The sequence below is a fragment of the Dreissena polymorpha genome, chromosome 12 (genome assembly GCF_020536995.1).
Source record: "Dreissena polymorpha isolate Duluth1 chromosome 12, UMN_Dpol_1.0, whole genome shotgun sequence".
NCBI lineage: Eukaryota > Metazoa > Mollusca > Bivalvia > Myida > Dreissenidae > Dreissena > Dreissena polymorpha.
The window spans coordinates 23,833,314-23,845,032 of record NC_068366.1 but is presented as its reverse complement, the minus strand read 5'-3'; the positions used below and the strand labels follow the sequence as shown (position 1 = coordinate 23,845,032).

The 11,719-nt window shown below is 34.0% G+C and overlaps 1 long non-coding RNA gene across 1 annotated transcript; it reads left to right on the top strand.

The window, feature by feature from the left end:
* The first annotated feature begins 6,019 nt into the window (after window positions 1-6,019).
* Window positions 6,020-7,514, top strand: LOC127854251 (uncharacterized). The gene is made up of 2 exons (XR_008036986.1): window positions 6,020-6,162; window positions 6,605-7,514. It is a non-coding gene; the product is annotated as an uncharacterized LOC127854251 (long non-coding RNA).
* Window positions 7,515-11,719: the final 4,205 nt, after the last annotated feature.

Genomic DNA, 11,719 nt, shown 5'->3' with positions numbered 1-11,719 from the left:
TGAATGAATATTGAGGAAGAACTACAACCTCTGACATAAATTGTGAACACTTTCTCGGCGCGGATGCGTCACTATCAGGTTTTGGGTCTCTAGCAAATCTGGCATGCAAAACGTGGTATTAACTTTACTTGTTCGCAAGCGAACAACTAAAAATCAATACATATTGTTCGGTCAGACAATCGTCCAATATTTGAACAAAAAGGCGGGGGTAACGTTTCGACTTATATATGCAGGTACACTTGGAAAATTTAGTTATTAACGCTCAAAGAGAACAGTTTGTTAAATATTCTCTCCGATTAGTTGTAGAGGATTCGTATACGTTTAAGAGGTCAATAGTGGAATGCATATGTCAATAATGGGGATATCCAATGATAGATTTGTTTGCATCTCATACGAACGAACACGCACATATATTTTGCTCGAGGATTCCCCCACCTTGCAGCTTTTCCATTGGGTGTGCTGAATATTTCTGGAGACGGAATGTTTGCATATGCTTTTCCACCATTTTCTAGTTCCACGAGTTTTACGGTACATGAAACATGTGCAATCTACAAGCATACTGATGACGCTAATTATATATACTCAGATGCCATTCATTTTCGAATGTCCGATGATATAAATATTGAGATATCCTCACTGTCATGTTCAAGTTACATCCATTAAATATCTGCTATATCTTATCTCTGTTTTTCTAAAACGCAGTTTTTTAAACAAATTGTTCCAAGTGAAGACGAATTAAACAGTTTTGCCAAATAGCTTGTCATGATTTATGACCCATGGATCGTTGCGTGAAGTGGAAAAAAGGAAAAGGCGTGATGTGTGTTCAATATACAAGAATAAAGGTTACCGACTGTAAATATTCGTCCATTTTGTAGTATATGTATATTGTACGGTTGATCGTTTTGCACGGACTTTGGTTGGATGTTAAATCATATGATAATTCTTGATTTCTGAGACCCTGTACGAAATGCTCCTCCTGGAATTGAGACGGAATATAAGACAGTTCCGCCAGGAAAATTCCTGATTTCGCCCGGAATATAGTGGTTACAAGACATAATGTTTTCCAGGCGGAAACGAGGCGGAAATGGGGCGGAATTTGGGGCGAAATATGCTAATGAGGCGGAAAAGATTTCCGGGCGGATATTATGGAAATTTCCGGGCGGAATTTATTTCTGGGCGGAAATGACAGGAAAATATGTGAATGATTCCGAGGGGGGGGGGGGGGTATTATGAACTACTCTGGTATATACATAGCTCCTTCAGCTGCTGATGGATTGACGGACATTAAGTGGTCACACAAGTTTTAAAAACTTAAAAATCAGAAAAACAATTTGCACCTTTCAATCTTTTTCCAGATACGGTCAGTCATAAAACAAACCTTTTTTTGCAGATGACACAACATACTTCATTGATGGAACAATGAGCTCATTCACTGCTTTAATAAACGCAATACAAGACTTAATATTTAGTGAAATTTCTGGCTTAAAACTAAATACCCCAAAATCAACAGTAATGAGTGATGGTTCGCTTAAACATTCACTAATTAAATTTAAGGAATACAAAAACGTTATCTCAGGACCTCTGATGGAGCTAAAACACTAGGTTTCTATTTCACAAATGAATAAAATCTCGATATGACAAAAAACATTCAATAATATATAGACACCTTTGACTGCATTATGTCTTTAATATTATGTGAAATTAACTGCAAAGATAACTGGCTTGAGCATTCATTTTAAATTTTATAGGTAAACCACTCGCAAAAACAGATATTACTGTTAAACAATATGACTATAATAAACACAGCATTATAAGAAAACAATACAGAGTAAATATAGAAACAAACCTGTTTAGTAGTTCAGAGCATTTAAAAAAGTTCAATCATAACTCACTGAATCGCTCTTTTCAGCCTTTTTTACACACTGAATGTTGACTTCCACATTATACTTAATTATTTCAGAATGTTCATCAAAGTAAGATAAATTCATCATATTATTAAAACTTCAAAATTAAAAAGTCCAATCATTGCTTTGAAACTGCATTTCAAATTTTCAAGCCAGTAACAGGTCTTGCAAACACCGCGCTCTTATTTTCAAAATTCTTACTCACAATGAACCAGTGTCTGTCCTGTCAGGCTGTAGCATCACATTAACCATGCATTCTTTGTTTACAGCTGTGGGAATACAAAGATACAGATTGACATCTTAAAAAACAACACTACTGATAAAAAGGGAAAAATTTACTGCATTTCACAACAATTTTCAACTTGCATCATACAGCCCTTAATCAAATTTACTCTAAGACCATTAAATCAAAGATATTTTAAATACATAGTAAATTTACATGTACTTAAAATGTTGTAAAGTAAATTATCATAACAAAGTGATTTAATTATAAGGTCTTATAAAAATAAGCCTGAGCCAAAATATATATAAATTTCATCCAGAACAGTATTTATCAAAGTTAATTATTTTCCTCCAAATTTTGAGGAGTGAAATCTTGCAGCTGAATTTGTGGATTAAGTCCTATTTTTTCGAGTCATTCCTGAGCCTTAAATTTGTGTCATTTCAGGCTCATTTCAGCCTTTTCGCATGGGTTAACCATTGTATAAATTGAAGGTTAATGTTGTTTTTCTTGTGTATAGCAAATGTTCCCTACAATAACAATTTAATTATCTTAACGTCCCATTTTGAAATTATTTATCAATAGTTTTCTCAGTCCAACATTCTGCATAGAGAAATGTATAAGTATGAAATTCCGCCCGAGTCTTATTTCCGCCTGGAATTTCTAATGAGTTTCGTCTGGAAAAAAATCAAGAGACATGGTCTTTTTGGGGCGGAATTCAATTGCCGTCTCTAGTCCGCCCGGAAACAACAGTTTCGGTCCCAATTCCGCCTCATTTCCGTCCTATTTCCGCCCCAAAATTTCATACGGGACATGACGAAGCGAAAGGCTATAGTTTTTTCTTAGTTGTTCAGTCGAAAATCATAATAACATCTAATAATACAGGAACAGTATAATATATGCAGTCGAAAGTTATTCATTCTTCCTAAGAAAGATTTAATTGTTCGTAAGTAATAAAAAAGTGTTTGCTTATGAATTATTGTTATAATCAAAGGAAAAAAATGTATCTTCTTAGGGAAAAATTCGTGACTTAACTCCTAAAAGTAGGATGGAATTGATTGTTGCTGGTGGTGGCGGTTGTTTTGTTTGGGCGCCCACCAATTTTCGACGAAATGATTATATGACAATTCTGCGTTTCTTGCTTAAGCTGGCACCAACCCAACGACAATACATGAGAGAAAGTGAACATTTATATATTAGTATTATAATGCAGTTAATACGATAATTAGGAATACGTAAATTGTTATGGAACATACATATCTAATGTATTTCGTTAATAACGGCAACATGGCTGGAAAATGCTGACAAAATTAACAGCTATATTTTTTTGTTCTCGTAAATATAACTTTTCATATTTCATGTTATTAAACTATATCTGTAAACACGCTTTTTATCTTAGTTTCGTGTGAGCAATAGTCTGGTCCAAAATTACTTAAGAAAACCAATACCATTTCCACAGTATTATAATACATAATTAACGGAGAACGGACTTTGAAATTTCAGATAAGCAGAAAATCAAAAACGGGGATCGTTTCAAACGTTTTTATGAAGACCAAAAAGACATAGCAAAACTACAAACAGTGTGCCCTGTTTGAGTGTTTACATTTGATCTGATTATTTAGAGCCAGATATGCCAATCGCCATTAAGATTTTCGACATTTTAGTTTTCATGAAACAGTTATACAATAAATGTTTTTGTCCGTGTCATTACCGTTAAAGGTTAAGGGCACAGAGAGAGCCTTAATGTAAGCAAATTCACGTTTTGCTCATTCACAAACTACAGAAATTGTTATAGTAGGTCGTCCATGATGTGTCACATCAAAGATATATACATATATCAGTATAGTTATGGCAAAACGCGTAAAATGTCATTGTATTTAATAAACCGTTAATAATAAAGTTTGCAATTAAAAAGCAACCACTGTAATGCATTTCCGAAACTCGGGTCATGTTTTCCAAATCGCTTCATGCATTGCGAATCACAATAATGTTTTTTTGTCTTAACCGGCTTTACCCTTTTTGATTTTCATCACTCTTAAATTGCACGTATATGTCATAGTTTTGTGTGTTTAACTGTCGTGGTACTTGAGCTTAATCTTTTTTGTTTGATGGGTTGGCACCTTTCGCTTTATAGAACGGAACACGCTTAGTAACGCTTTCTTTTTTTAAATCTAGGCATCCTCAATGTCAATAGCTGGCGTCTTTTTACCTGAAAATAGTAAGCATAGTATTCCGTTTAGTAATCATATTATTCAGTTTTAGGCATATTCAAATAAAAGTATGTTCACATGTGTTAAAATAAACATATAAAAATTACACGGTGTAAATACTACCGCCAAATGCCTTATATTACGCACATCAGATGTTGGAGTTAAATTTGAGAAATATCAATGTAAATGTCACCTATAAGCTAATGGCTGGTTAAAACGGAACACTTCCTTATATATTACATACTGGGTCAACTGCAAAAGAAAACAAAATGTTAACTCCTCACCTTTAATAAGAACACATGATTAAAAACATTCGCATAATTGCGGAAAACATTCACAACAGTTACCCCTTGTAAACATCCTAACATAGCTATTAACTGTGTTTGCCGTTTGAAAGTCAGGTCCCAACTTATGCTGAAAGTCAGTTCCAAAAAGGGTGTTGAAACATTATAATTTCGAATTTAATAAATGAATAGAAATAAACACGCGTCGAGATAATACAATAATCCTAATATATGTTATATTTTACTGTAAACATGCACAAATACGGCTTAAAATACTAGAACATTATATTCGAACATCCAAAATATCGAAGGTCAAGAAAGTCAACAACAATTGTGGCGGGTTTGCCTCAATAATTGTTTAATTTCGACGTCTTCGGTATTGAAACAAAAATCCGAGGGGAGCAAAAACACCATACAGCCAAAAGGGCGTATTCATAAAAAAGAAATATAAATATAAAGTGGCTTACCGGTGGAAAATATCCGCTACTCCTTTACGAAAAACACGAAAACGACGCCATCTTCGAAGCTAGTTCTAACTAACCTCACTTTAACCCAGTAAGTTCCAGACTACGCATGCTCCCTTCCCTGTCTAAGAGAAATAAAATGTTATGGTGTATATGCCATCAGTCAAATCTGTGTTCAAGTGTTCGTTCTGTTATGTAACATTCGTGTGTTGATAAACAAATGCGAACTGAGGCTATTAATATCCTTCTAAGACGATGTTTTTATGAATTTTTACAATAGCGTTCTTTCCGGAAAGGCTGAGCTTTAGGGGTGCATTTGGGCTGATTTCAATGGCCGTAAGAATAATTGACGGGACTAGTCTAAAATTATGTGCTAGATCTGCGTATACCTTTTGTCATAATTTGTCACCGCGGTAACAATTTTGTCAACACGGTGATATCTACTTTTAGCTGTTGGCATATTTGTACTTTTGAATCAAATGGTACGGCATACAGAAGTGCTCTTTCCACACGATTGTATTTTGTTAGCATACACAATATGTAGGAATGGGCACCCACTAATGACATCCTATACAGTGGCTTAACTGAGCAGAAAATGCAAGAATGACCTCCGTATTGCATTATGTCAGAACACTTATTATGCTACCAATAGGATTAGGCCTTATGTAGAACACTGACTTAAAAACCTTCAGATATGTGGGTTTTGTTTGGCGAAATTCCAGGCAGATGCTGTCTCTGACATCTCGATAAGTATCAAACTGGTATATTCAAGAAAAAAACTAGAGCGCATTTTTTAAAAGTCTCGACGAAACAGTAACGAATGTACGATATTTCTACGTGTTCCTAATTGCGTGTCATACTTATTTCGTGCATTACATACTATTGAACAACGTTGAGATTTTCCCTGTTTAAACATTCGATCTCGGTGCTTGTTCTCCGTTCTTAACGACACATCTATTCTTCCAAGAGTGAACATTGAAGATAAAACATTCAATTTTATTTATCAACTGCATTTCAACTAGATTTGCAATAAATGGCAATGAAAAAATCAAAAGATTCGGAGCAGATGCATGAAGTGAGGTAAATTTTGTTATATATTTGTATCATTGTTATCATTCAAAAATTATGTTTTATATTTGCATTAAAATGATGATCATATTGTAGACGGTGCTTAAAGAACGATGTGTCCCTTTCAAACAAAAACAACACACGTTAATTATAAAAGCAGTTAATGCATTTACAAATAAAACATCACTTTAACTGAAAGAGCAGCATAATTATGACTATACTAGTTCAAAATATATAAAGTAAAACACATCTTTAAATATATTCAAAGGCGCTCGGTTATTAAGCGAAATTTCAACGACGTTAAATGATTAGAATATAGCAGTATTGTTTCGCATCCTACTCAATTACACATTCTTATTCGCCTTAAAAGAACAATATGGCCAAACATATTAAATTGTGCATATTAACATATCACGTCAATATATTTTTGCAAACTAACAAATTGTTTTTAAAGACATTTAGAAGATGGAGATCACATTGGAGAACCCGGCAAAGGTTATACACACCACGGCATTTTCCTAGGACACAAGGAGGTTGTTGCACATTTCTCGGGAGACACCGCGGCTGATGCTCAGCTTTGCACTGTTGACATTTCAGGATTTACTGATAATATGAGGAAACGCCTCTTCAGAATTAACTATGGTGCTGGTCAGTGCTTGTCCCCAAAGGAGTCAGTGGACATAGCTAAACAGTACTTGCAAAATCCACAATCGTGGAATTTAATTGTTATATAACTCGTGTAATTTATTGTTAAATAATTGCGAGCATTTTGCGATATATTGCAAAACGGGATGTAAAGAGTCTAAACAGGCACAGGTGGCCTTTCAATTGATGAACACACTTGCAAAAACACTTGGGTCACGATCGCCGAAAAGTGGCTCAAGCAGCTCAAGAAGCAGATCGGGCTCTGGTTGCATTATATTCTGACTCTCCTTCAAAATGTTAACCATTAATTAATTAACGAAACACAGTATGAGCTTAATGTAGTCATAAGAGTCAAGTGTCAGTTCGTCAAGTTATTTACCACGCATGTATACATGGGTAAGATTTGTGTTGTTTGATGTAAATGACTGGACAGCTTAATTATATAAAACAGAAACATATATTTATTATGATTATATATGTTTATATGTTATTTTGTTTACAGTTGATATATTTTGCACGGATTGTGTACATTATGAATGTGTTTTTTATAATAATTTTTGTATTGTTAGATTATTTAAAATCGTTGTGTAAAACACGGTGATATATCCGATGGACGATTCCAATTTGGGTGTACCAGCTGCGTACGAGTACATGTATATCACAGAATTGTACTAAACGCTGTTAAATAACCATATAATAATATACATATTATATTCGTTGATTGTCTTGTATTTTTGATATAAATTTTAACGTTAGGACAAAAAAGCACATTTAGACAAAACACAAAAGAACCTCCGACCCGAGCGCCAGTATGCGACAGAAGTCGATTATAGACGTCCGGTCAATCTCTGTCGTGAGTTATCCTTTATATTACACGTCATCCTATCTTGATCCTTCACTTCAATCTATTTCCAAACCAGCTATCCGTATTTTTATTTTTATTGAATTGATTACGCAATATATGACATATCTGATGTGACGATATTTCTGTAACGAGACACAGCTGTTTACGCTAGACCCTGGATTTCAAGGACGATAATTTGGATGTTATGGTTTCTAAAACAATGAAATATATTTAAAAGTATCGATCGAATCTATCACGTATTTCAGAGTGTGTGTTTGTCATGCATAATTTGAAACCATAGGAATATAATAAATCGCTCCGGCCGGTTATACGATTTCTTAAATCGTTGGTCAGTTTGGCTAGCATTCAAATTTCGATACAAAAATTTCCAGCAAATGGGTGGTTTGAAATAAATTTAGATGAATGGATGGAAGAACGGAAAATGGAAGTGCATACCATTGTAATTTTATGGTTATAAGCATTGTATTAAGGTTGTCGTTGAAGTACACTGTAAACGTGTCATTTACTAAATTGTGTGTTTTGATAACTCGTGTTAAATCTCAAAGAATGCCATTAATCTAATATACAGTGGACGCTATTTTATTCAGTATCATCCGATTCGATTCTTTTCAGATATAAAAAAATCTAGCCGGATTAAATCCGGCTAGCCGGATTTAATAATAATATGGGGAAACGCCTCTTCAGAATTAATTAACTGTAGTTCTGGTCAGTGCTTGTCTCCAGAGGAGTCAGTAAACATAGCTGAACAGTACTTGCAAAACCCACAATTGTAGCCCACGAGATACGCTTAGGCCATTCTTTTTTCATTTTTGTACACCGCCAATCTCATTGTGTAAAACTTAACAACATATTCACTCAAACAGAAACAAGTGTTTCGGAAAATCCAATTGATGAACGGCCAGATGGTATAACAGAAATGTTGTTCAAATACTATTGGACAAAGCCATATGATCTTAATACTATGTATATGACTTTGAATGATATAAACACACGTCGAGTAGTTGAAAAGGAATTATTGTCAACGTTTTTCATTTGTTTTATAATATTAATGACAGAGGCCTTTCTAAGATCGATATTCATGCATTTAAATGAGCATTTGTTTTGAAATTTTAGCTGAATCCTATGATATTTTATCTTCAAATGCTTTATATTAACTTTTCTTAATTGTGTCAATTTACCAAAACGTGAAAAGGCCCCTTTAATAAGCACTATTAAAATGTTGAATATCTCACGGGTATTTATTGCACGCAAACGGTTAAATAACACCAAGACAACTTTTGTCAATGCATTGCTTTTATATAAATGAGGCCATGCACGACTGATAATATTTCATGATATTTCAATACTTCCTGATTGCTCTCAACGCGGTAACGCGTCTTTGTTTTAATGGATAAGTGAAACCTGATTACAAACTGGGAAATCCCACTCAATTGCTATCAATGCTAGTAAGCTGTAATAAACAACTTAAATACATGCGGTTTTGCACGTATGCCTGTTACTCTTATCGAACAGAGTTGCCAGCAAATTTTGAAGCAGGAAGAAATACATATTGACATTCTTGCTGCGTTATCTTAATTAAACCTTCAATATGAAAAGAGTGGATCAATACATTTTGGGTTCAAAATTCCTTGTAAAATCTCTGTATATAATCCATATCCATATTTCCGTTTCATGACGTTCGTCCTTTCACCGCGATTGTTGTATACACTGATCACACTGAGGCTAACTTGTATTTCACCGAAGATTCGTATAGGCTAATTGAATTGTACTTAGTAGGAAACACAAATGGGGAGATGAAATTGGAAAAAATAATAATCATCATCATCATCCTCATCATCATCATCCTCCTCATCATCATCCTCATCATCATCATCATCATCATCATCATCATCATCATCATCATCATCATCATCATCATCATCATCATCATCATCGTCATCATCACCACCGTCATCATCACCACCACCACCACCACCACCACCATCATCATCATCATCATCATCGTCGTCATCATCATCATCATCATCATCATTATCATCATCGTCATCATCATCATCATCATCATCATCATCATCATCATCATCATCATCATCATCATAATCATCATCATCATCATCATCATCATCATCATCATCATCATCTTCATCTTCATCTTCATCATCATCAATGGGCAATTATCTTTAATCATCATCATAATCACCTTTTTCGCCATCTTAAGTAAAACATCAGACTTATTATCGTCAGTGTCATCATCGTTATCAGATTAACCCTTTAATTTGAACTGAACGTACCTTTAGTTAACTTCATTAATAGCTTAACAACTAACTTAATTCTCAATTGTTTACTAAACCTAAAGTGGATTCGACTTAGTATGTTTTGTTCCAACAACTATAGGCTTTTTTGAGATTTCTTATGTTATTATAATACATACTTTTTTGAACTCGTAATTTTTTAGCCTTTTTTAATGCAGCAAATCTGCGTAATACGTACGACCCACCTAAATAGAACATTGCCACATCAGAATTAACACAGTTCCGACATATTCCACCTCTTTACTTCATGTATTACAAACAGTAATTTACTAATATGATCTAGTCCTTTTCTTCTTAATTTGATAAGCTGATGCACTTAGCAGTTTGTTTACAGTTTAGCTTCCAATATTTTGGTGATAATTTTATATACAGTTACTTAAGAGATGCATGACGACATCTCACTTTGGGTCGGTGGTTTAACTTTGGAATTCATATGATGAGTTTTCTGATGACGCCCGATGTGGTCACATGTCGACAATGTCTAAACTTTTGTATATGAAGACCAGCATTGATTTTTCTTTCGTTGATTTCCTGCATTATTACAAATGTTCTTGATGGAACCCAAGGAAATATCCGATTGCTTTTAACTCATTTCCTACACGTGTGTTAATTCTTTAAACGTCCAACAAGTACACCTTCCACTTTATCACTATTTGTTCAACGCACCATGGTATTAAAAACGAATAGCAATGTTGAAACATCAATATTATGATTATACATGTTTGAGTAAATGCAAATATGTACGGATTTTTCACGCGGTACTGTTAAATCGTCCACACTGATTTTGTTTTAATATAATCTAGACGCCTCTTGTATAATTAAGATTATATGTAATTTCGCTGAGTTTACATAATTAATGATAATTTGTTTATTGTACTGATTTAATTTTGTATTTTGTTTATTTTAAACGGATTCATGATTTATACCTGAGAATCATTGCATTATTTATTTTGAAATAACCTTGCTATATAATAGAAAGGTTAATTTATAGGGGAACTATTTTCAATCCTATGCGTCTATGTATAAAGTGCATGCATTTATTTCTAGACCCGTTTAGTTTTAGTAACCTTAACCAATTTAAATTGCTTTCTCTACTTTTCACAGTTTTTTTGCCACAGCAACTTTTCCGTCTGGTTTGTTTCTTTCCAAGAGAATCAACACCACAACTAGATCTAGCCGTTACTTTCACATTTTGTAAAGCCTCATTAAAACAAATGGTTTAAATAAACTTAGTTATATGTAACACATGTTTTTTGACATATCATAAAGGGTTAATGGATTAACTTACATGTTTGCCATTAATCCCTTTAGGTATTATATTGCGATTGGTAATATATTAATCAAAATTATTTTAGCCATTTTCCTCAATTGTTTTGCAAGTTGCAACATGCAGCCATATAATATCCAGTATTTTGCAAAGGGTCAGTCACAAAAGGAGCAACTATGCCTTTGTATACACCTCAAGCCTCCTTTTATTATAGTCGTCGTGTCACCGCGACTGTTGAATACACATGCATATATATCACAATAAGGTCAACGTGTATTTCGCAAAAGAATTCCACACACACAATGCATTGTACCTGTGAAAGGGACAAGCACGCGGAAGTAAAACATCGTTAATAGCTAAGGTTTCTTAAATTAATTTTAACAAACGATGCCATCCTAATTTTTACTTAGCCATACATATGAAAATAATTCAAGCAAACATATTTGTTTACAATGAACACATACATGTAAGGTTCTGAGG